At 38.1% G+C, this 24,661-nt stretch overlaps 1 pseudogene; it reads left to right on the top strand.

The window, feature by feature from the left end:
• Positions 1 to 971: 971 nt before the first annotated feature.
• Positions 972 to 24,661, top strand: part of LOC141498630 (lysosomal cholesterol signaling protein pseudogene) — a 38,255-nt pseudogene continuing 14,565 nt past the window's right edge.

Raw genomic sequence — 24,661 nt, 5'->3', positions numbered from 1 at the left:
TCTTGGACAATAATTCTATTTCTTTGCTCCATTAGTATAGGAACCCTGCTGGGGAGCTATTTTATCACTACTTCACTTATTTCTTTTATGCAAACTGGAGCTTTGCTCACCTACTCTGGGCTCGGAGACTTTCCAGGGTTGCAATTACTTTAAAAGTCAAGAAAAACTTTGTAGGTTTTCTGAGGATGGTATAGACCAGGTGGACAAACAAGCCAAGTGAATTGAGAGGCCAATTAAAAGATGCTCCTAAAGACCTTAATTTCTGCGTCCTAGCCTGGGCATCTCACTTCAAATCCCATCTCTGAAGTTTCCTAGCTGGGAGGTTGCCCACTAAGTCATGTCACCCTTTGGTACCTCAGTTTGCTAAATTGCAAAATGAGGGTACTGAGAACTGTGTGTACCTACCATACAGGATTAGGTTATTGTGAGGCTTATATGAGAACAATTCAATTTGGAAAGCCTCCACAAGAAAAAAAAATCTATTATTAGCAGTACAACTTCCATTTTGTTATTGTTCAGTCAAGTCTCTCTTTGACCCCATTTGGGGTTTTGTGGCAAAGCTACTGAAGTGGTTTGCCATTTACTTCTCCAATTCATTTGATGGGTGTGGAAACTGAGGCAAACAGGGTTAAGTGACTTGCTCAGGGTCACACAAATAGTAAGTGTTTGAGGCCAGATCTGAACTCAGGAAGATAAGTATTCTGATACCAGGTTGGGCACCTTCAACAATAATTTATTAAAAGTATTGTGCAAGGCAACGGGGGAATAAAATAAAACTCAGTATCTCGAGTTTGCCTCTCCCCTCAAACAAAAATACAAATCAATTACTGGCCTCCAGGAAGAACAGCTGACATCTACACCCTCTTATTTGATTCTTTCATATGGTATGGATGGCAGAGGCAGCCCTGAAGTGGAGAATCCACCTGGGCGTTCCAAAGATCTGGGTTCAAATTGTACACCCTAACAGCAACATGGCGGTGATGATCAACCTTAAGAAACTTGCTCCTTTCATCGGTGTAATAATCAGGGACAATTTTAGGGGATCTGCGAAGGAGAATATAATCTATAACCAGAGGTAAAAACTGTGGAGTTAAAACAAAGACCAAAGACCAAAGGCTACTACCTTCAATTAAAAAAAAAAGTTGTCTTCTGTGCTACATAATTTTGTTATCTCTGATAGTTTATTTTCTCCTCAAGGATATGATTTTTCTCTCAACACATTCAATTTAGATCAATGTATAGCAGGGAAACAGTGTAAAGATTATCAGACTGCCTTCTGTGTGTGTGTGTGGGGGGGGAATGTGTAAAATTCCAAACCTTACCAAAAAAAAAAGATAGGTAGAAATGACTATTGCATATAATTGGAAAACAAAATATTTATATAATAAAAAAATGAAGGCGACAAAAATAAATCTGGGTTCAAGTCGAGTTTCTTGACATGTATGATCTGTGACTTAATTGAAGCCTTCCTATCATTTGGCTAAGACATTATGTTTTACAACACTGGCAATGATGCTTTAGTAAAGGGACTTTTCTTACCTGGAGCTCGCTACAAAGGTGAAATCCCAAGTCTAGCTCCATATTTGCAACAAAACAAAACTATCTTAGGAGGCAGGTATTATAGATATCATCCCCCCCATCTCAACCCCCACCCAAATTGATGAAATTGATGAAAACTGCTCAGAGGTAAAGTGACTCGCACAGGGTCTCAGCTATTCAGTTTCTGGGTAACAGAAGCCAAGTGCCCCTCATTTTAGGTCAGCCTCTCTTTCCGCTCCACCCAGCTGTCTTTCTCAAATTAAAAACACTGAAAACTAGACATGGGGGCTGGGAGGTGGAGGATGGGGGTGGGTGGGCAGGGATGAGAGCTATACCCACTGAGACAGGTTTATTTTGCCCGACCTCAAATTGCACACAACATAAAGGGGGCCACACTGGGGGAAAGGGCCTGAAAATCACAGAAGTAAACCTTGCCACCGAGGATTAAGCAACAAGTGGCCCACAACCAGTTGGACAATACTACTCCCCTCCCCCATCCCCACCCAACACATTTATTTTTGGGGCAAGTCTGAAGCTAGGAGAAGCCTGTGGGTTTCCTACCCCCTCCTCCCTTCCCCTCCCCCCCCAACCAAGCTGGTAAGGAGACTGAATGACTACTTGTTGGGCAGAGAGCTTCCAAGGGGCCCAAGAAAGGCGACCACTAATCTGCAGAAGCCTCCTTGGGCTCAGTAGACCCCCACCAACCTTCCGCTCCCCTGCTCCAGAGCTTGGGATTGGATCAAGGCAGAGAAGTGCTCTTTGATGGACTTTCATGGCCTGTGATCTCCTAGCCCTAGGGGTTTAAAGGATGAGCATATCAATTCAGGCCCACTGAACTGTATTTCCATTGGGCCCCGCCCCAAGCCTTTGTCCGACCAAACTCGGGCCCTCCCCCTTTGCTCACTCTCCTCTAGGGCTTTGTTTGGAAAACACAAAAACCCCCTGGGCCTGGTGCTGGCTCTTCTGAAAGCCTGGGAGAGAAGGAGTCCAGATCTGGCTGTCTGGGCCTACCTGCACTCACCTTTAGGGTCAGAAGCAGTTTACAACCCATGAGTCCCTAATTTGGCCCTCCTTGCTGAAGAATAGGAACAAGCTGCTGCTGTCCATTGTGCTATCTCATCTCCTCTTTCTGAACTTCCTCCCATCAGCTCCCCCCCCCCCCAGCAATGGGCTCTGCCCATGTTTCCATTTCAAATGTTGACTCCCTAGAGCGAGCTCCATTTGCTTTGTCATTTTTCAATACCTCAGGTCTGTCTCCTGTCAGTCCAATTCGATTTCACAAGCAGTTCTTAGAAGCACTCTCTCTGTATACAGCTGAATTAGCCCTGCATTCCAAGGCCAAACCAGAGGGCTCATTACCCCACTTCTGCCATTGCTACTACTGTATACATCTGTGGATCTCAGTTTCTTCATCTATCACATGTGTTTGAGTTTATTTCCAGTTTGAGATTTATGAGCTCATATGCCAGATACTGGGGACAAACCCAAAATACCCCAGAATCCCTGCCTTCAAGAAGCTTCCATTAACAGAGAAGCTAATCATATCTATATATACACATATGTAAATTTATTCATACAGATACAGACATGTATATATATATATAAATTTATACACATAGATATATACAAATGTGTGTAATTTGGGGGGGAGAAGCTTAAAGAACTAATAGATGGGGAAGTCAGGAATGGTTTTCTGGAGGAGGTGGCACTGGAGCTGAACCTTGAAGAGATGAAGGGAAGGACCAGCAGCTGTCAACTTCAGTCTCTAATGCTGCAACTCATGAAAGCCACTGCTCAGAATGTCCCACATTTGCCTAAAATATATCCAGGAGCAATGACTGAAATAAAAGACCACTTAGCTAATAAAATCCACAATGAATTTATTGGCTTGTAAGGCCATAGAGCTCCAGTTGACATAATTTCTGAAATTAAGAAAGCAAAAACCATTTTTCACTGATCTGACAGCTGCCCTGATGCTGCCCATTGACAACAGATGGATCAAATGATTTGCTGTGTCAAAGCTATCAATGGTGCAGCTTCTTTCAGAGTCTTACAGACTTCACTCATGCCCAGGAGAATACTGAGAATGGAATAGATCACAGATTATTCTGAAATTACCATTGGACAGGAATGCTAGAAACAAGGTCAAAGGCCAAGGCAAGAAAACAACATGAAACAGTATAACAGAGGGACATAATAAGCAAGTATCCCCTGGATTTGGAACAAGGAAGACCCTTAGAAATTGAGTGCAATCCAATCACTCTACAGAGGGGGTAGGTGAATGAATGGGAAGAAACAAGCTCAAGGTAGCATGATTAGCAAAACTGGAATTCATACTCTGGTCCTCTGACTCAATATCGACCACTCTTTACCAGGACAGGAAAACAAATTTACCAGATCTGAGCAGCAGACCTATAAAAAAAAGTACTTGAAAAGCTGTCAAGGGGGGAAAAGAGGTCCGACTTGTTTTGTTTGGCCTCAGGGCCCAGAACTAAGGTAAATCTGTGGGAATAGGGATGATAAATTTAGCCTTGAAGTGAGCCAAAGCTTTAAACAATTACAACTGTTGACAGTGGAACAGACTGCCTTAGGAGGCAAAACCTTATTGAAGGTCCCCAAAGGGGTGTGGGTTCCACTACATGGCTAAGGTCCCAAGCAACTTGGACATTTTGTGATTCTTAGAATAATGTGGTAATTGCATTTAAAGGCAGGAATTAAAAAAAAAAGACTGAGTCTTAGTTCTAATACTCAATAGCTAAGAAATTTACCCTACTGGCTTATAAAAGAGAACCAATTGTTAAATTTTCAGTGTATTTATTTACTTTAGAAATCAGGGCTTGATTTGTTGTTATGTTGGTTGTCTAAGCTTAAGAAAGTGATGGAGAATATGTTAATCATGTAGATCAAACCAAAAAAGTATGTCTTGGATAATTTTTTTTTCCCTCAGAAAGCCAGTCATTAAACATTTGCCAGCATACCACTCTGTACCGCCATGCTCTGAACTTTCGGTCCTCTCCTCTGCAAAATAAGAGGTTGGACCCAAAGACCTAGGATTTACTGTTTGACAAAAATTTCTGGGAAAGCTGGAAGTAATCTGGGAGAAATTGGGTATAGATGAAGCACTTAAAACCATATAGCAAAATAGACTCCAAATGGAATTAGATATAAAAATCATTTGTATCATAAACAAATTCAGATTAGTAAGGAAAGAATTAGCTTTTGGATCTCTAGATGGGGAAAAATTCATGCACAAATAAGGGACAGTGGGGATGACTGAAGATAAAGAAATTTTTTTTTTGCATAAACAAAACAAGAAGGGAAATAGGTAATTAACAACTTTTGATAATGGTCATAGATGCAAGATACATAAGGAGCTCAGTCGAATTAATGAGAAGATTCATTCCCCAATAGACAGTGGTCAAAGGATATATATGAACAGTCAGTTTTCAAAGGGAGAAATTCAAGTTCCAATAAGCTTATTGGAAAAAAAAGCTCCAAATGACTGATAAGTGAAAAATGCAAAGTAAAGTAATTCTGAAGTTCCATCTCATTCATCAGATTGACAAAGATAACAAAAAAGAAAAGGAAAATTATTTAAGTGCACAAAAATTAATATACTGTTCACAGAGCTGTGAATAGATACAGCCACTCTGGAAGATAATTCGGAACCATGTCTCAAAAGTCACTAAAATGTTACCTTTTGACTCAATGATGCTAACTGCTAGATTGATACCCTGAAGAAATCAAGGCAAGATGGAAAGGATCTAAATTTACAAAAATAATTTGTACCAGCTCTTTTTGTAAGGGCAAACAATAAGAAACTAAAGGGGTGTCCATGAATTGTGGATTCAATTATACATGAATACAAATTATATATGAATGTACAAGAATACAATTGTATTACAGAAACAAAAAGTTTCAGAGAAACCTTGGAAAACTTGTAAGAACTGAAGCAAAGTAAAATGAGCAAAACCAGGAGAACAATTTATAGTAAAATATTGTTGATGCTGTGTGACCATCATTTTCAGGATAGACCATGACATCAAGGAGATGATGCCATGACAGTAAGTCAGTTGGATTTAAGTGAGATTGCTTTGCAAAGGCACGGTTTTCACTTTCTCCTTTGGAACCATTTGGGTCAGTTATGGATCATTATTGACTGAGGATGACCCTAGATGCAGTGGGAGATCTTGGCTTATTAAAGCTAGATCTTTCCTAAGTCAGTTTGATTGAGGTAAAGTCCATTCAGATAAGAGAGAGAGATGAGGTCAAAAGGTCAAGAATGACCATTTCCAAAAAAAAGGAAAAGGAGAAAAAATATTGGAAGGGTAAGACCCTCAGGATATCTCACTGATTAAGGCAGGTGAGAAATAAAAGAAGCTAGGAGACTTTTGTGCATAGTCCTCCCCTTCCACCCCCAAAATCAATCTGGGATGGGAAGGGAAGGTCCTCGGGTTTTCTGGCCAAAACAGACACAACTACTATTGAATTTGCACTGAACCAATCAGGGCCCAAATAATGTCTAAGTGGGCTGAGACCCATTGTTGGCCAATCAAAGAGAGCCAGAGTGATTTACGGGCCTGTAAACTTAAAGAAATCTTACTTTTGGACAGAGCACCAACAAGTATAGAAGCAAAAGGAGAGAGAGAGAGAGAGAGAGAGACAGAGAGAGACAGACAGAAAGAGATAAGAACATGCAAAGAATTCTGAAAGATTTAAAAAACTGGTCAATGTAATGATCAACCTTGATTTGATGACTGAAGATGATGATTGCATTCTACTTCTGCTGACAGAGGCAGACTCACAGGTAAAGGTGATAGACTAATGAATGAAATACTTTTTGGCATGGCCAAGATGGGAATTTGTACACATTAACATGATCAACTATGTTGTATGTGCTCTTCTCATCAGTACAATGATCAAAGGCAATCTAAAGTATTTGTGATAAAAAACATACCATTCACATCCAGAAAAGGAACTATGGAATCTGAAAGCAAACTGTTGGAGAAGAAATGACCTCAGGGTGCAGAACAAGATATATATTATGGAGACAGGGCCAACACAAGAATTTGTTTTGCATGAAGATGTATACTTATTATGAGAACTTTGTTTTTCTACTGTTTTCAATTTTTTTTTAGAGGAGAGAGATGAGAGGGAGAGAAAATACAATTATTTGTTAAGTAGAAAAAATAAGAGACTAGATTAGAGGTTCTTGGTTGGTTGGTTCTCGTCTTTTGTTACTGTAGAAGACCAAAATTATATCACTATGTTTAGAAAAATTACAGTGTGTCTAACGTGGCTTGATCACATCAGCACGAGCTTGGAATGCTCTACCACAAGTTGGACACAAATGTTTCATGTGAACACCTGGGATGGGTACTCTAAACTTCAGGATGTCACATTTCCTTTGAGTTGCTTCCATTTTGCCTTCCTTATAGAGTGCAACACCCTCACTGATGAGGGCATTACATGCTGACACCCTTGTGAGTGCTTGCCCTGTGTAAGTTCTCCATAAAATAGTTTTTTTTTTTGACAAGTGAGCATCTGGCATTCTAACAACGTGTCCAGACCATTGTAGTTGCACTCTCTGTAGTCATGTTGGAATGCTTGGCAGTTTAGCTCAAGAAAGGACCTCGGTATCTGGTATCTTTTCCTGCCAGGTGATCTTCAGAATCCTCTTAAGACAAATTAGATGGAAGAGATTCAGTTTCCTCACATGGTGTTGTAGACTGTCCAGGTTTCATAGGCATACAGCAATGAGGTCAACACAGCAGCTCTGTAGACCTTTAGTTTGGTAGTTGGTCTAATACCTCTTCTCTCCCACACTTTATTTCAGAGCCTCCCAAATATTGAGCTAGCTCTGATAACTTGGCTGAGAACATTATGTTAAAAAGTATGGGAGCAAGGACATTACTCCACTGGTGACTAGGAAATCTCGAGAGGATCATCCACTACCCACTACTCAACTACCCAGTCATGAAACTGACTTATAATGCTAATAAATTTTTCTGGGAGACCAAATTGTGACATAATTTTCCATCAGTCCTTGTGGGGAGGCTGGGTGGTGCAGTGGATAAAGCAGCAGCCCTGTGGCCCTGGAGTCAGGAGTACCTGGGTTCAAGTCCCATCTCAGACACTTGACCATTGTCTAGCTGTGTGGCCTTGGGCAAGCCACTTAACCCCATTTGCCTTGCAAAAACCTTAAAAAAAGGGGGCATAAGCCCTTGCTACTGATGATATCAAAGGCCCTGGTCAGATCTATAAATGTTGTATACAGACCTCTGTTCTATTCCTGGCATTTTACCTGGAGTTGTCGGGCAGCAAACACCATATGGACTGTTCCTCTACCTTTTCTGAAGTCACACTGGCTCTCAAGAAGGTTACCAACTTCCAGGTGAAGTATCAGTCTATTGAAAAGGTCTCTGGAAAGAATCTTACCAGCAATGACTAAAATAGTCATTGTAATTGTCACAGGACAATCTATTCCCTTTACCTTTATAGAGATGGATGATGGCAGTATCCTTGAATTCTCGAGGATAACCTCTTTATGTCTTATAACCTGGAAAATTTCACTTTTTGGATGAGCAATGGATCCCCCACCTTGTAGATCTCAGCTGGAATAGAATCAGCACCAGGTGCTTTGCCTCTTGAAAGGAGCCTAATGGCATTCAATTAAAGATTTTATTTATTTTGAGTTTTACAGTTTTTCCCCCAATCTTACTTCCCCCCCCACAGAAAGCAATTTGTCAGTTTTTACATTGTTTCTATGTTGTACATTGATTCAAAATGAGTGTGATGAGAGAGAAATAATATCCTTAAAGAAGAAACATAAAATATAAGAGATAACAAGATCAGACAATAAGATAGCAGTTTTTTTCTAAATTAAAGGAAATAATCCTTGGACTTTGTTCAAACTCCACAGTTCTTTCTCTGGATACAGATGGTATTCTCCATTGCAGACAGCCCCAAATTGTCCCTGATTATTACACTGGTGGAATGAGCAAGTCTATTAAAGTTGATCATCAGTCCCATATTGGTGTTAGGATGTACAGTATTCTGGTTCTGCTCATCTCACTCAGCATCAGTTAATGCAAATCCCTCTAGGCTTCCCTGAATTCCCATCCCTCCTGGTTTCTAATAGAACAATAGTGTTCCATGACATACATATCCCACAGTTTGCTAAGCTATTCCCCAATTGAAGGACATTTACTTGATTTCCAATTCTTTTTCATCACAAACTGGGCTGCTATGAATATTTTTGTACAAGTGATGTTTTTACCCTTTTTCATCATCTCTTCAGGGTATAGACCCAGTCGTGGTATTGCTGGATCACAGGGTATGTATATTTTTGTTGCCCTTTGGGCATTGTTCCAGACTGCTCTCCAGAAAGGTTGGATGAGTTCACAGCTCCATCAACAATGTATTAGTGTCCCAGATTTCCCACAACCCTTCCAACAATGATTGTTATCCTTTCTGGTCACATTGGCCAGTCTGAGAGGTGTGAGGTGGTACCTTAGAGAAGCTTTAATTTGCATTTCTCTAATAAGTAATGATTTAGAGCAATTTTTCATATTACTGTGGATTGCTTTGATCTCCTCATCTGTAAATTGCCTTTGCATATCCTTTGACCATTTGTCTATTGGGTAATGGCTTTTTAAAAAAAATATGACTCATAAAAACAAAAAAACCCCCAAAATATGACTCAGTTTTCTGTATATTTTAGAAATGAGTCCTTTGTCAGAAACACCTAATGGCATTCAAAACCTGTTCTTCAGTTCAAACTTCATCTAGGGACTGATTGACTTCAACTTGAGGTAAATGGTCAGTGGCATTGGCATTAATTGATAATGATCTGCTAAGAATACTATGGAAGTGTTCAGTCCTCTAGTAAGATGAAGTCCCTATTGTTAATCATTGTAGCTTCATCAGCACTGAGTAGTTGAGATGCATCATGTCTTTGATCCATAAACAGCTTTCAGGGAATTATAAAAGCATTTTAGTTTGTTACTGTCTGCATAACATTGAATTTCATGTCTTCTTACTGAGTCAAGGATCCTGAAACACTAACCTTTGCTACTTTCAGTGGAGAAACAACCCTATGGCCTGGGCCACTTAAATGCAGGGTTGTGACTACAGCTCCTAGTGTATCCATACCTGCTGCTTTGCCACTTGCCTGTCACCACAGGACTTTGAGGAATGGTTATGAGTGATGTCTTTTGTTGTGTGCATACACTGGATTTAAGTGAGGTAGAGCTGCATGAAATCAAATGCTTCCCTCTCTCTTCCAAAGTCATCATGATCCAGCATACTAAGACAGAGTCAAGACAACTAATGATGGCTCTAGATGCAGTGAATGACCTTGATGTCTTAGATGTCTAACCTAAGCTCTATGCACTCCCCAGCACTTGCTTCAGCTGGCTTCATGACTGGGGTGCACAAGATCCCTAGATTTCAGGAGGTATGTGAACTTGGATGACTAAAAATTACATTGTTATTTTTATTAACTTCTAAATCAAATCTAGCACTTACTTCCATTATGAATTAAAAAAAAACCCACTTATTGTGTGGACCCATGAGAAGGGATTCATAGGCTTCCTCAGGCTGCTAGAAGATTAGATAACTTAATGAAGTTCCTTCTTTGAGGGCTGCTTGAAGTCAGAAAGATCTGATTTGGAATCCTCCCTCAAATAGGTATTATAGAAATCCTGCCCTCCCCCAAGCTAGTCAACTCACTTCTCTGAGACATCTAATGGAGTCCATACTAACACCTATTTCATAGAGCTGTTGTAAGTCTTCAATGGCATGACTAGAAAACACTTTCTAATAAATGGGAGCAATTTTTTAAAAGACTATCTGAAAACGCATTTATAATCTGTCCTCCCACTCCTTCTAGTTTACCAACAACACAAAATTCATCCTAAAGATCCGAGGCCCAGTTGAGCAGCCTTCCACATGGACTGCAATGGGTGTATGTCTCTCAGCGTCCTCCTCCTGGGTCCTCTGAATCCATGCCTTGTCACTCCACTGGTCAGAGTCCTAAAGTCTTCGAGTTTGTTTTCCTCTAGAATGTTGCCATTTTATAAAAACTATTTTTTTAGTACTGTATGACTAATTTTTCTTTAAATTATCTTTATCTCAAGAGCAGTCCACAACTTTACTTACAAGTAAGGGAATCCAAGGCCACTATTCTTCTTAGTAGCCTTTTAGAAAACGTCAGAGCAGCTCACTGTCACAAAGAAACAACGAGAGAAATAGAGATTCTTACTGCTGGTAGGATGGACAAAAAACAAAACTAATTGCCATTTGAATCATAAATCTTTTGGAGTCAGAGAAGAGTTAAGATGTAAGCTACTCTATTTTCATGATCCCATTTGGGGTTTTCTTTGTGAGCAGCTAGGAGGAACTGCAGTGGGTAGAGCACTGGACTGGGACTTGGGAAGATTCATCTCTTTTGAGTTCAAATCCAACCTCAGACATTTAACTGGCTGTGTGACCTTGGGCAAGTCACTTAACTCTATTTGCTACAGTTTCCTCATCTGTAAAATGAGTTGTAAAAGGAAATGACAAACCATTCTAGGATCTTTGCCAAGAAAAGTCAAAAATGGAGTCACAAAGAGTTGGACAAGACTGAACAAGACTAAAGTCTAACTTTCTCATTTTACAGAGAGAAAACAGAGACCCTTAAAGAGATAGGAACTCGATGAAGGTCAATGCTACTAAATAGGTGAACTGGGACCAGAATTCAGGTCTCCAGATTCCTTGTTCACTGCCTAATCCATTGTACCCCAATGGTTCTCTCAATTGCTTATACTATAGATGAAGAATTTATAAGAGAAGTTTGGAGGAAGTACAAGGAGGGAAGGATGGAAGGAAGGAAGGAAAGAAGGAAAGAAGGAAGGAAGGAAGGAAGGAAGGAAGGAAGGAAGGAAGGAAGGAAGGAAGGAAGGAAGGAAGGAAGGAAGGAAGATATACTTTGATGGGTAACCTGAGAGTGTCACATCTCTACCTGGAGGTGGATGGAATGTTTCAGTCCTTTGAAACTATGGTTGGTAATTGCATTATTTATATTTCTTAATGTCTGCCTCCATTATCATTCATAGAAAACCATCCTTTAGAACAATAATTAAAGAGAGAAAACAAAACAGATGACAGAACTAACCAAGATATCAAAAAAAAGTCTGACATATGTAGTGTTCTGTAATATTCCCTTACCTTGGCAAAAAAGGGAGTAGTTGCCTTTTCATGTATCTTCTTTAGGTCCAAGCATAGTCATTTAAATTTGACAGCATTCAATTTCTTTTGTCCTGTTTTATTTTTATTTTATTTTGTAATGAACAGATATTAATTTTCCCTCCTCTTCCATCCTCTCCCCTCTACTTTTAAAAGAAAAAAAGAAAGAAAAACCAAAACCCCTGGAACAAATAGGGATAGTCAAGCAAAACAAATTCCCACACTGGGCATTTGTATGCCTATTCTGCTTCTCTATTACCTCTCTGTCAGGAGGTAGATAGCACACTTAATCATCAGTTTGCTGTAATCATGCTTGGTCATTAATCAGAGTTCTTAAGTTCTTATTTTTTAAAAGTGGTTTCTCTTTACACTGTTGTTATTTTATAAGTTGTTTGCCTGGTTCTGCTTGCTTCACTCTGTATCAGTTTATAAAAGTCTTCTCATGTATCTCTGAAGCTGACTTTCATGGTTTCTTACAGCACAACAATATTCGATTAAATTCACAAATCATAATTTTCTGTTCAGTCATTATCCAATTGATTGCCATCCTTTTAGTTTCCAGTTCTTTGCCACAACAGAAAGCAAATATTTTTGTACTTATAGGTCCATTTCTTATTTCTTTTCCTCTCTTTGGGGTATGCAGAGGCCTAGAAATGAGTATCATTGGGTTAAAGATAATTGATACTTTAGTGACTTTTAGGTCATAGGTTCAAATTGTTTTCCAGAAAGACTACTAATGCACAGTTCCACTAACATTAGATGAATTTGTTTTCCACAGTCCCTCCAACATATCATTTTCTTTTTTGTCATTTTTTTGTCAGAGTGAGTGTGAGGTGGAACTTCAGAGTTGCTTAAATTCACATAACTCTATTTGTGACGTGGATTATTTTTTCATGTAGCTGTTAAACAGATGCAATATTCATTGATAATCTTTAAGTCTCAAAGAGGCATCAGAAAATGGGTGCCTTGAAATGCTTATACTTTCAGTATTGGCACCCATAGTATAATTATGCCTAACAGTCATTAGCCATGATTGGATTGCAAAGCAGGAAATTCATCTTTTTCCTGCTAGGTCTAAGGAGACCACTTGGATAGCATACATTCTAATCTTACAGAACCAATCAATCAGCAATCAATAAACATTGTTGATTGAAATGGAGCCTTTTAATGTAGTAATGATCTCATAGATGAAGAAATATCTTCATTTGCTAGACTTAGCCTGTCAGAGATAGAAGATTCTTTAGCCTAGCTCCTTCATTTTGAAGAGAACCATAGTAAGGGTGATTTGAGGTCAAAGTGACTTATCTAAGGTTACAGAGTTGGTTGATGCCAGATGCAGACCTAGAAGCCAGGTTTTCTACTCCTATTTAGTTTCTACAATTTCCTGGATTTCCTTGAGCAATTTACTTAATGATTTTAGGCTTTGATTTTAGGTTACAGAGAGAGCTAGAAGGAGTAAAGACTCCAAATTTTAATTCCAACATTTACTAGCTATGTAAAAATTGGGAAAAATCATATCATCTTTCCGAGACTTAGTTTCTTTACCTATAAAATGGAGACAATATTTAGCCAGTTTATTTCACAGAGTTATTATAAGAAGATCACTATGTACTTTAATGAATCTGTGACCTCATGAATTTGGTAATCTCTCCCTCAAGTACAGATAATAATCTGTTCCTGCCTTTCCATTTGTATGATGCTTGTCCACAGCTTTTCATAAAGCTTTCATGAAGGATTTACTCAATGCACTAGATATTTCTGTTTCTTTTAATACTTCTTGGAGTTTGAAGGGATCTTAGGAGGTTATTGAATATAATCCCTTATTTTACAAATTCAGACTACCTGAATATTAGAAATAAATAAGTGTGGAGTTCAGGAAACAGACCACAAATCTAGTATAGGCATACAGTAGTGGTGGCTAGAATGACATATCAAAATTTGACAAATTCTTTGCTGACCTTAATGCCAAATTTCATTCTTCAAGAGGTGAACAAAGAAACAGCCATAATTCTGGACCTTATTCTGCACAATAAGGAAGAACTGGCTGTTAAAGTAGAAATGATGGAAACCTTGGGGGAAGGGGTCAGTCCATCTTAAAATTTGGGATACAGGATAGGAAAGGCAGTTGTGTTGCTTGCTGTGTACTCTAGTAAGTTGCAGAAAGGACTTCAAAGTCTAAGTAGGCTTCCAAGTCATAAAATTTTCTAGAGCAAGTTAATCCCAGAGGGATGGAACCTTCCAAAGAAAGAAATTCTGAAGCTCTGGAAACAATTCCGATGAGAAAAAAAAAGGAAAGCTATTTACTGTAAAAAGTGGATTGCTTTTATTATATTTTGCTTTTACACCATTTAGACTTCTCCTACTATCCATTCCTTCTCAGAGAACCATCTTTTATGGAAAAAAAGAGTTGTTTGAAAATAGGAAGAGAAAAAAACATTCAGCAAAACCTATCTATCTAGGTGGAAACCTGATATTATATGCAGTGCTCCATGTTTTGAACCTCTGATGTCTACAAAGGAGTGGGGATAGGTATTCCATCACATTCATATACCATTTATATAGACTTTCCTCAATTGATAGGCAGGAGAGAGTAATTTAAAAGAAACTTACATGACTGTACTCATTTTTCAGCTAAGATTTTTAAAAAATTAAGTGGAAGATAGATGCATATAAGTAACTGAAGAGGAATATAAAAACTGAAATAGTTCTGTAAAAATTATTTCTGGAAAACTAAAGGTCTGAGGCTTTAAGACTGATGGTGATTGCTAAATATAGCAAAAGGGGCTTTAAAATTTATGTTGGGGGCAAGAGGTGGATCAAAGAAGAGATAGGGCTCTATCAGTCTTATTAGTCAGGATGCCTGAGATAATGGTAATGTTTAATAGAAAGAAGGCAGAACAATTCAACTCTTGTTTTGCTTCAAAAGTAGAATGGGTTCTCTTAGGATATAGCAGTTTCTCCTTCCTTAGAGTTTTTCAGAATTTTGATTGGTAGGGCACTAAACAGATAGTTTAATTTTGGTAGAATTGTCATTTTTATTATATTAGCTCTACCTATCCATGAGCAGTTGATATTTGCCCAGTTATTTAAATCTGATTTAATTTGTGTGAGAAGTGTTTTATAATTGTTTTCAAAAAGATTCTGAGTCTGTCTTGGCAAATAGACTCCCAAATATTTTATATTGTCTGAGGTTAGTTTGAATGAGATTTCTCTCTTCCTGCTGTTTCTTGCTAGACATATATAGAAAAGTTGAGGATTTATGAGGGTTTTTTTATAACTTGCAACTTTGCTAAAATTGCTAATTGTTTCCAGTAGTTTTTTGGATGATTTCTTGGGATTCTCTAGGTAGATCATCATGTCATCTGCAAAGAGTGAGAATTTTGTCTCTTCCTTCCCAATTCTAATTCCTTCAATTTATTTTTCTTCGCTAATTGCTGATGCTAACATTTCTAATACAATATTGAATAGTAGTCCTTAGAGCTTTTCAAGGTGCGACCAAGAAGGGGGAAAGGAAAGAAGAATTTATGTAGTGTCAGCTATTTGCTGGACAGTATGCTAAGAACTTTACAAATATTATCTCATTTGGTCCTTATATGGACCCTAGAGATAGGTGCTATCATTAAGACCAATTCATAGATAAAGGAAACAAGAGGCAAAGAGAAATGAAGTGTCTTGCCCAGGTATTATCCTTTCTATTTTAGAGATGAATCTGAGGTTGCATTTGAATTCAGATCTTCCTGCCTCTAGCTAGGCTTAATGTTCAATCCATTACATCACCTGGTACCACTTGTTGGATATGTTAGATAGTGTGGATTCTTTTAATCAAGGTTGGACTAGATGGCCAGTGAGGTCTCTTCCAAGTGACAAATAATATCATTCTTCTTGAAGAAACAAATCAAGGAACTGTCCCATTATATGCCTAAGTAAAGAAGAAATCTTGAAGACACTTGTACCTTATGCCTCAAAATCTATTTCAGAGGATGAAGGAGAAAAATTCCACAGAAAACTGGAAAGGATATCCCTAAGTAAACACCTACTTGGTGAATTCAGTGTAAAAGGAGGCACAAGAGATGCCAGTGAACAATATGTTGAAATATATAGGCCAGTGTTAAGAAAGGAAAGAGATCAATAATTTATAGATTACTTATAAGTTTCACACTGGTATATATTAACTACTTTCTTCAAGAAGACTTGGAGGGCACCGGATCACCAAATATCACAATAAAAGTTGAAACTTACTACATTTGAAGAACCCTTTAGTGGTATATTTCAAATGAAGCGTAAAACAAGGAGACATGAATTCACCAAGGGTGTTTCTCAGTGTAAAGTCCTTGAGGATAAAGTCTGTTTCACTTTTGCATTTTTGTCTCAAGAACCCAGTAGACATTTGGAAAAGGGTTATTTTGTCATGGATGAAGATCACAGAATAATAGATCCATAGTTGAAGGGACATCAGAAGTTATCTAGTTCTCTTCATTTTACATGAGGAAACCAAGGTCCAAAGAGGTTAAGTAACATACAAGTTGATTAATGTCCTATACAGAATTCAAACAGAAGACAGATTCCCTATGAATGGTGAAGTTCTCAAGCTCTCCATGGTTATGGGTGATAGTATATTGATTGCATCAAGTCCCCTAATATTACAGTCTCCTCAATGAATACATGGCCATTCAAAGGAGATTGGCCTATGATAGCTGACAAAACATTTAACTCATGGGAAGCTTTGAAGATGAACAGGAAAAAATGATAACATTAAGGAATTTCACATTAGAAAGAGGACCATGACAAAGGGAAGCTATAACATGCGTATAAAGCAAGTACTCCATTGGTAACTTTGTGAGATCAGGAGAAAATGAGGGAGGTCTCCAAAATGTTGAGATGCTGGGTGGATCACTTGCGGCAAACTAATGGGAGGAGATGAACAAAAGTTGAACAGGTTGGGCAGGCATGGATGGTTCCCTAACTGCATCATTGGAGAGATTCCCAAATTGATGACAGATCTGTGTGAGAAGAAATGTAAAATAATAAGTAATATTTTCCCCTAGGTATCTAAGAAATACAGAAAACAAGCTTGTAGTTTGGCTAAATGGTTGAAGAGATAGACTGGAAATACATTGAGATTTGCATCCTACCAACTACACTTATTTTTATAGGCACAAAGGTGATATATTAGATAGAGTACTCAGTTTGGCATCAGAGTGCTATGCTATCTGAGTTATTTTTTCTTTTTTTTATTAAAGATTTTATTTGAGTTTTACAATTTTTCCCCCAAATCTTACTTCCCTCTCCAACCCCCCCCCCGCCAACAGAAAGCAATCTGTCAGTCTTTACTTTGTTTCCATGTTGTACATTGATCCAAATTGAGTGTGATGAGAGAGAAGGAAGAAATGGAGTATAAGATAAAGATCAGACAATAAGATATATGGTTTTTTTTCTAAATTAAAGGGAATAGTCCTTGAACTTTGTTCAAACGCCATGGCTCTTTATCTGGATATAGATAGCATTCTCCATTGCAGAGAGCCCCAAATTGTCCCTGATTGTTGCACTGATGGAATGAGCAAGTCCATTAAGTTTGAACATCACCCCCATGTTGCTGTTACAATGCTTTTCTGGTTCTGCTCATCTCATTCAGCATTAGTCCATGCAAAGCCCTCCAGGTTTCTCTGAATTTCTGTTCTTCCTGGTTTCTTTTGCTATCTGAGATATAATCCTTCCTTAAACACTTAAAAGTTATGTGACTCTGGGCAAATCTTAGAGACTCAATTTCCTTATTTGTAAAATGAAGGGTTTGTACACAATAGCCTCTAAGATCCCTACAAACTCTAAATCTATGATCCAATAATATTTATATAGTATCTTAAGGTTTATAAAAAGCACATTATATAGATAATCATATATGATCCCCACAATCACTCTGTGACCTGAATGGGTATTATCCTATTTTAGAGATGAGTAAAGTGAGTCATATAATAATAATGATAATGATAATAATAATAATTTAAATGACTTATCCTTAGTCACCCAACTGATAAGTGTGAGATAGAATTTGAACCCAGATTTCACCTAACTGCAATTTCATTGCTTTTTCCATTATCCCACACTACCACAGCCTGGAACCTCACACAGAAAAAGCAAACTGGGTAAAGAATGCCTGTTGCTCAAAAGGTAGCTTGCCATTAGGTGGGTAGCCCACTGAAGAAGCCCTTCAGTGATTCAGTTCTTGTACAGATGCTACAGATGAATAACGCATTAGGCCTGGAAGTGAAAAAGAAAAAGGGACTGAACTGGACTCCATTTGGAAAATTACACAACTCCAAGGTGCCCCTGATGTAAAGCCTCATCATTTATTACCAATAATTTCCTGGTGATGCTGCCTGTCTGTGAATTATGGAATCTGAGGAAGCAAAACTGCAGATGACTCAAAGGGTAAGAAAGACAGATGAATGGTGGGAGTAAGCAGGTGATGGGCATTTTATCAACAATGACATATTCAAAAAGTAGCAGAAAACATCATCAGAAACACGTATGATTGGAAAAGAAGTGAGCTGATTGATCATAGAGAAAAAGTGGTGGACAGTCAAGGTGTTGCACTGGTGTCCAGGGAACTTAAAAGACTTCCTCTACACATTGGCTGAATTCTCTCCAGAGGCTTTATGAGAGGGAATAGACAAGAATTGCATAGGGTGAGAAAGCATGGATGGATAGATAGTTATCTGCACCACTGCAGAGAATAGGTTCATTGATAAGAGAGCAAAGACCTACCAAAATATAGAAGTGTGTATATTTGAAGGTACCTAGGTGGCATAGTGAATGGTACTGGGGGGATGGAGTCAGGAAGCCATGAATTCAAATCTAATTTCAGACGCTTACTAGCTGTATGAGCTTGGGCGAGTCGCTTAATCTCTGCTTATCTTTGTTTCCTCAACTATAAAATGAATATAGTGAGAGTACTTCCTTCCCAAGGGTGTTGCAAGAATCAAATGAACTAAAATTTGTAAAGTGTTTAACTCAGTACTTGACTAGACACATCTGGTGCTCTTCAACTTGATATAAATGCCCATTTTTTAATATCTTCTCTCCTCCAGCTGAATGTAAGTCACTTGAGTGTATGGGGAATGTCATTTAAGATTTTTTATTCCCACCTCTAATCAAAGTGCTTTTCTACAGACTATGTACTTAATACATATTCGATGACTTGAGATAAATTTACTATTGGTTTCTCTGCTTGGAAAAATCTCCCATATAGGTGCTAAGAATCACAAAACTCACATTCATGGAGCTCTTAGAGTTGCCAAAGTGTGTTCACTGCAGCAGCTCTCTGAAGTGGGGAGGATAAGTATTGTTTTTCTCCATTTAGCAGATGAGGAAATTGAGGAGACGTGACTCGATTATGATCACATCGATAGGAAGGGTCAGAACTGAGATTTGAACCAAAGTATTCTTGATTTCAAGTTCACTGCTCATTTGCCTACACTACCTTGTCTCTGCCTAGGACCACTGGACCTTATCATTGAAATTCAGCTGAAACCTCCTATATTTGTTGCTTCTCCCATTAGAATGTGAATTCCTGGAGTGGAGGAACTCTCTTGTTTTTCTTTTTGTATCTCTAGTGCTTAGTACAGCTTATGCTGGCTGAGCTAACCCAGAAAAGAATCTGTCAACATTTAGCCAGGGATGGGAGGGTTTGACTTTTTGACTGAAGAAAACCTGCAGATGGTTAAGAAGTCTCTTCCCCTCCCCTCCCTTTGTGAGAATCACAGCAGGTACCTGTATTCTCTTAGGTCCTTAGGCTTTCATTCTCTTTCTGGTTTATTTCTCATCAGCTACCATTGTCCCCTCTGGGCAGGTTGGCAGGGCCCAGTCTTTGATCGAAGGCAGTGTACTAAGGTAATTACTGGAGTATGGCCACTATCTCTTTGGGAGTCTAGCAATGCCTGAATGGGTCGGGAAGCATCACCATCTTTGCTAGTGCAAAGGGAGTGACCACAGAAAAGGCTTTGGCTCCCCAGCACTCTGTAGGGTCATTGGTTTCTTTGGTCTTTTCCTTACTCCACCTAATACTTACTCTTAAGTGAATCCATCTCTCTTACCCAAGGCTTCTGTCATCATTTAGGGGACTTCAAACAAGAGTGACTGGAAGTCTGTGCTAAGAATGGCTCACTTGTTTTGTAGTAGTTAAGTGCTGAAGCTCTGGACTATGTTCTCACTGAAGTTGGTAGTGGAACTTAAAACCATTGAGTTGTAGGGCTATAGCAGCTGGTAGACAAAAGTTTGGAGAGTTGGCTGACATTTTACATTGTTCAACTGGTTTGTATCAATTAGGATCCCTGTTCCCAGAGAACTCCTTAGATATTCACCCACATATCTGTGGGTGTTTTTTTGTGGAGGTCATCTGACCTAAACTATAACTGAACAAGAATCTATTCTGTCTACAACATCCCAAATTAGGGATTATTTGGTTTCTTCTTAAAGACCTCCAAAGATCAGCAACTTGCTTAAGGTAGCCACTTTTGGACATCTCTATTCCAAGTTAAGCAAAATAACTCAATTCCCATTCCATATGATAAATTTCAAGTGAAGGTAACACCCATGTGCCACCGAAACCTGTGGCCTTTCATTCAGGCTAAACATTCCCACCTTTTTCTTTTAAAAATAATGTTATTATTTTTCTAATTAATAAATATGTATTTCATTCAAGTAAATGATATAAAACCCAGCTAAAAATATGCACAGAAAAAAACAAAATAAAATCCCACATTGACCATATCCAAAAATGTTTGTTTCATTCTGCATTTTTAGTCCATAGACAGGTGGCAGGAGACAGGAGGTAGGTAGAAAACATAATTTTCAGTTCTCTACAACCATGGTATATTATTGCACTGGCCAGAGTTTTAAAGTCTTGAAATTTCTTTTTTTATAATGTAATTATATGAATTATTCTCCTATCACATGATTTTTGTTGTAACTAATAATGAAGTAACCCTGCATTCTGGGTATAAATTCAACCTAGTCAAAGTTTTTAATACTTGCAACATATTCCTAAAATCTCCTGTCTAGTATTTAATTTTTGCACCAATATTCACATTAGGGAAATTGGTCTACACTTTTCTTTTGCTGTTTTGACTCTTCCTGAATTAACTATTAGGGTCATATTTGTGTCATAGAAGAAATCTGGTAGGATTCCTTTATCATTTTTTTCAAATAGTTTATGTAGTATTGAAATTAATTGCTCTTTAAATGTTTGATAGTGTTCATTTGTAAATCCATCTGTTCTGGGTTTTTTTTCACAAGGGAATTCATTTCTGGCTTAGTCAGTTATTTTTTCTAAGAAAAAGTAAGGTATTTTATTTCCTATTCCATTAATCTGGTCAACTTATATATTTTTTTAGTTTTTTTTTTGTTTTTTTTTTGCAAGGCAAACGGGGTAAAGAGGCTTGCCCAAGGCCACACAGCTAGGTAATTATTAAGTGTCTGAGACCGGATTTGAACCCAGGTACTCCTGACTCCAGGGCTGGTGCTTTATCCACTACGCCACCTAGCCACCCCTCAACTTATATTTTTGGAAAATATTCATCCATTTCATTTGGATTACCAATTTCATTGGCATATAATAGGGCAAAATAATTGTTGATAACGTTTTATTTCATCTTCAGTGGTTGTAAAGTCTCTTTTTTCATTTTTGATACTGGAAAATGTGGTATTCTTTAAAAAATACAAATTAGCTAATGGATTGTCTGTTTTATTGGGTTTTATCTCCCCCCAAAACAGCTCCTGGCTATATTTAGTAACCTGATGATTTTTTTACTTTCCATTTTGCTAATCCTTCCTTTGCTTTTTCGATTTTGCTATTTAGATGTTTAATTGGGAATTTTTAATTTGCTGATTTTCTAATGTTCTGATTCTTTGTTCTTCTCTTTCTTCTACTGATATCAGTGTTTAGAGACTCTTTAGAGAACTTAAGAGTAGTTTCCCTTAAGTACTGCTTTGATTGTATTCCACAAATTTTGGTATGTCTTCTATTTTTTCAGTTTTTTTAAACTTTATCTTAATATTTATTGTTGTTTCATGGAGTCATTGGATTCTATTTAACCTATTCTAATTTTCAGGGATTTTGTTGCTTAAGTAAGGTTAGGTATCTCTCATGCCAAATTGTTCATTGCTTTTCCAGTTCTTTCTTTCAAAGCTCTCATTTCTTTTCCATTTTTCCTCTAATGTTCTTGTTTTATTTATGAAAATGTCTTTTAAAAAACTCTTGCTTCATCTCTTCCAGTAATTAAGAGTTTAATTAGTATTCAAGTTGTGCTTTAATTTGCACCATCCTATTCTGGATTTAGGTCTTGAGCATTCCTTTCATCATAATAGTTCTTTATGGTGGAATGCTTTGCTTGTTTGCTTACTTACTTTTTAACTCATTCTTCCAGTCTACTTCCCTGACTTCAGATTTTGGTTTAGAGCCAGGCTCTGTGTACTTCTTTTTGTAAGGCAAATGGGGTTAAATGGCTTGCCCAAGGCCACACAGCTAGGTAATTATTAAGTGTCTGAGGCCAGATTTGAACTCAGGTACTCCTGATTCCAGGGCTGGCGCTCTATCCACTGAGCCACCTAGCAGCCCCATTATGAGGCTGTTGTGAGGACTGAGTCAGATAAAGTGCTTTGCAAACATTATAGCACTTGTACAAATATACAAATTATACATTATTAATTTACAATCTAACAATTTAGGATTCATAGTAAGTTTGCTGATCACTGCTACAGTTAATCTCTTTTCCAGCTTTGTGTATGTTGAAAAATCATCATCCATAATCTCCATTTCTATGGGAATTATTAATATTCTCCTAGCAAAGGGTTTCTTTTGTTTCTTCTTTTTCCCTACCCTAAAAGATCTCCATTGTGATTATTTTCTTATAATATTCTACCATTCAAATCTTTCATTCATTTCAATCACTTACATTTTACTGTATATCACCAATGAGGGTTAACAAATAAATTAAATGATTGGTGAAGCAGCACCCAACACCACAGCATTTCAGAAATCTTGGTAACCACATTATTTTGTTGATACTGAACTAGTTCAGATAGTTAAACCTTCCTGAGAGGGAGAGTAGGCCAGAGGTCGAGGTCTCCAGTATGGTGGGCACACTACAATTAAAAACAGATGGTAGACTATATAACAGAGTCAGAAAATGTCACATCTTGTGGTCTGGAAGTTACAACCCCAAGAAGTTGATTCTCCATATGAACATCATTCTGGTTCACTCTTTCAAACTTGATTCACTTATAGATTTGCCTTTACATACTTTAGACTAAGTGGTTTTTTGTCTCCTCTATCTGGCAAGAATTACACCTGTCTATAATCAGATTACAAAGGGCACTTGATGTTCTCTTTATCTCCCAAGCTATCTATTCCTAAGGACTTGGTCCTCATACCTTCCCTTTTTAGCTCCCCAGGTTTCTACCCCAATGACCTCAATGGGCTCCAGGTTGAGATAGTTGAGACAATGTACTTAATATCTAACCTTAGGCATGAAGGCTAATATTCCATTGTGGACAAGACACTGTAGGTTTATAGGTTTCAGTCATGAGCAATTATAAAATCAATTGATACTAGTTAGGCCTTGGGTACAAAGAAGGGGGGTAAAGCACAGTTGACAAAATGATGGATTTAGGAGTCATGAGGGTCTAGGTTTGAATTCTGCCTCATATCCACACCAGTTTTCTGACTTAGGCAGATCACTTAATCTCTCTGAGCCTTAATTCCTTCATTTGTACAAAAGGCAGAAAATATCCTTTATACTTATTTCATATGGCTTTTTTAGGGAGCAAATGAGAGAATATATGAAAAGAGCTATATAAATATTAGTTATTCTTTCTCAATTTGGCAGACAGAAGGGGTGGAGCTGGTTATAATGACGTGGTGAGAACTAGATAGGAAAGTGAACATTATGTTCAGTTTACTAATTCTAATTCTGAGAGATATAAAGGCTCCTCTTCATATACTAGCCTCCCTACTGAGGATAGACTTGTACAGGGTTAGTACTAGACAGATATCTACAAAGTGTCTCCTGCTCTTGATTTTATTCATTGGGTGCAAAGGTTTGGAGAATTGGTGTAGGGTCATGAGAAGGTCACTAATACCAATCAGCAAGTTGAGGAGTATTGAGACAAGTGACTGTTTGATTGTAAAGCTAACACCTGATAGCCATCACTCTGAAGAGGTTCTACCTCTCCAAAAGAAAATGCAGCTGGCACCTCTTTCAATGAGTTCCCCCTTCATCGGGAAGTCTGGTTTCACTCAAGGTAGCCATGGTGATTCTAGGACTGGACAGCTCATATGTGACTATCATTATATTTGCTAGGCAGCTGCTTCCATCTTGTCATAGGAACAAGATATAACCTTTTGCTAAAGTTACTTTCTTCCAGGGAGAGAGGGGGCCTCTGTTTGCATGTGTACCATGGAAGAAATGTTTGAAATGGGAAATAAGGCCCCTTGCCTGGTGTTGAAGGAAGCTATGTTTAGGACATCTTATGAATGTTCTAAATTAGGCTATTTAGAGACACAGTGATAAGTGACCAATAGCCTGGGCCTCCTTCTTGTATATATGACTTGGGGGGATTCTAAGAGCAATATTAGCTGCTGTTCAGGAATGCTAGTAGATTGTACTACATATACCACACAAATATACTCAACAAAATGCACTGTATGGTTTTGGTTTTGTTCATATTGAGTGAACTGTAGCTCCTAACATGAAAAATGACAAGAGGTCTGGATGTGAATATCATCTAGATCTGTCACAGAACTTTAGATCTTAGAACTTTTCTTTCTCTAAGGGAAAGCCTACGCCTACCTTACCTTAACAAAATTTGAATTTCTCACCCATGGTAGCCATCAGAC

Source organism: Macrotis lagotis, chromosome X (assembly GCF_037893015.1).
Source record: "Macrotis lagotis isolate mMagLag1 chromosome X, bilby.v1.9.chrom.fasta, whole genome shotgun sequence".
Classification (NCBI taxonomy): Eukaryota; Metazoa; Chordata; class Mammalia; order Peramelemorphia; family Peramelidae; genus Macrotis; species Macrotis lagotis.
Note: the sequence above shows the minus strand (reverse complement) of the source record. Positions and strands in the feature narration are given on the sequence as shown.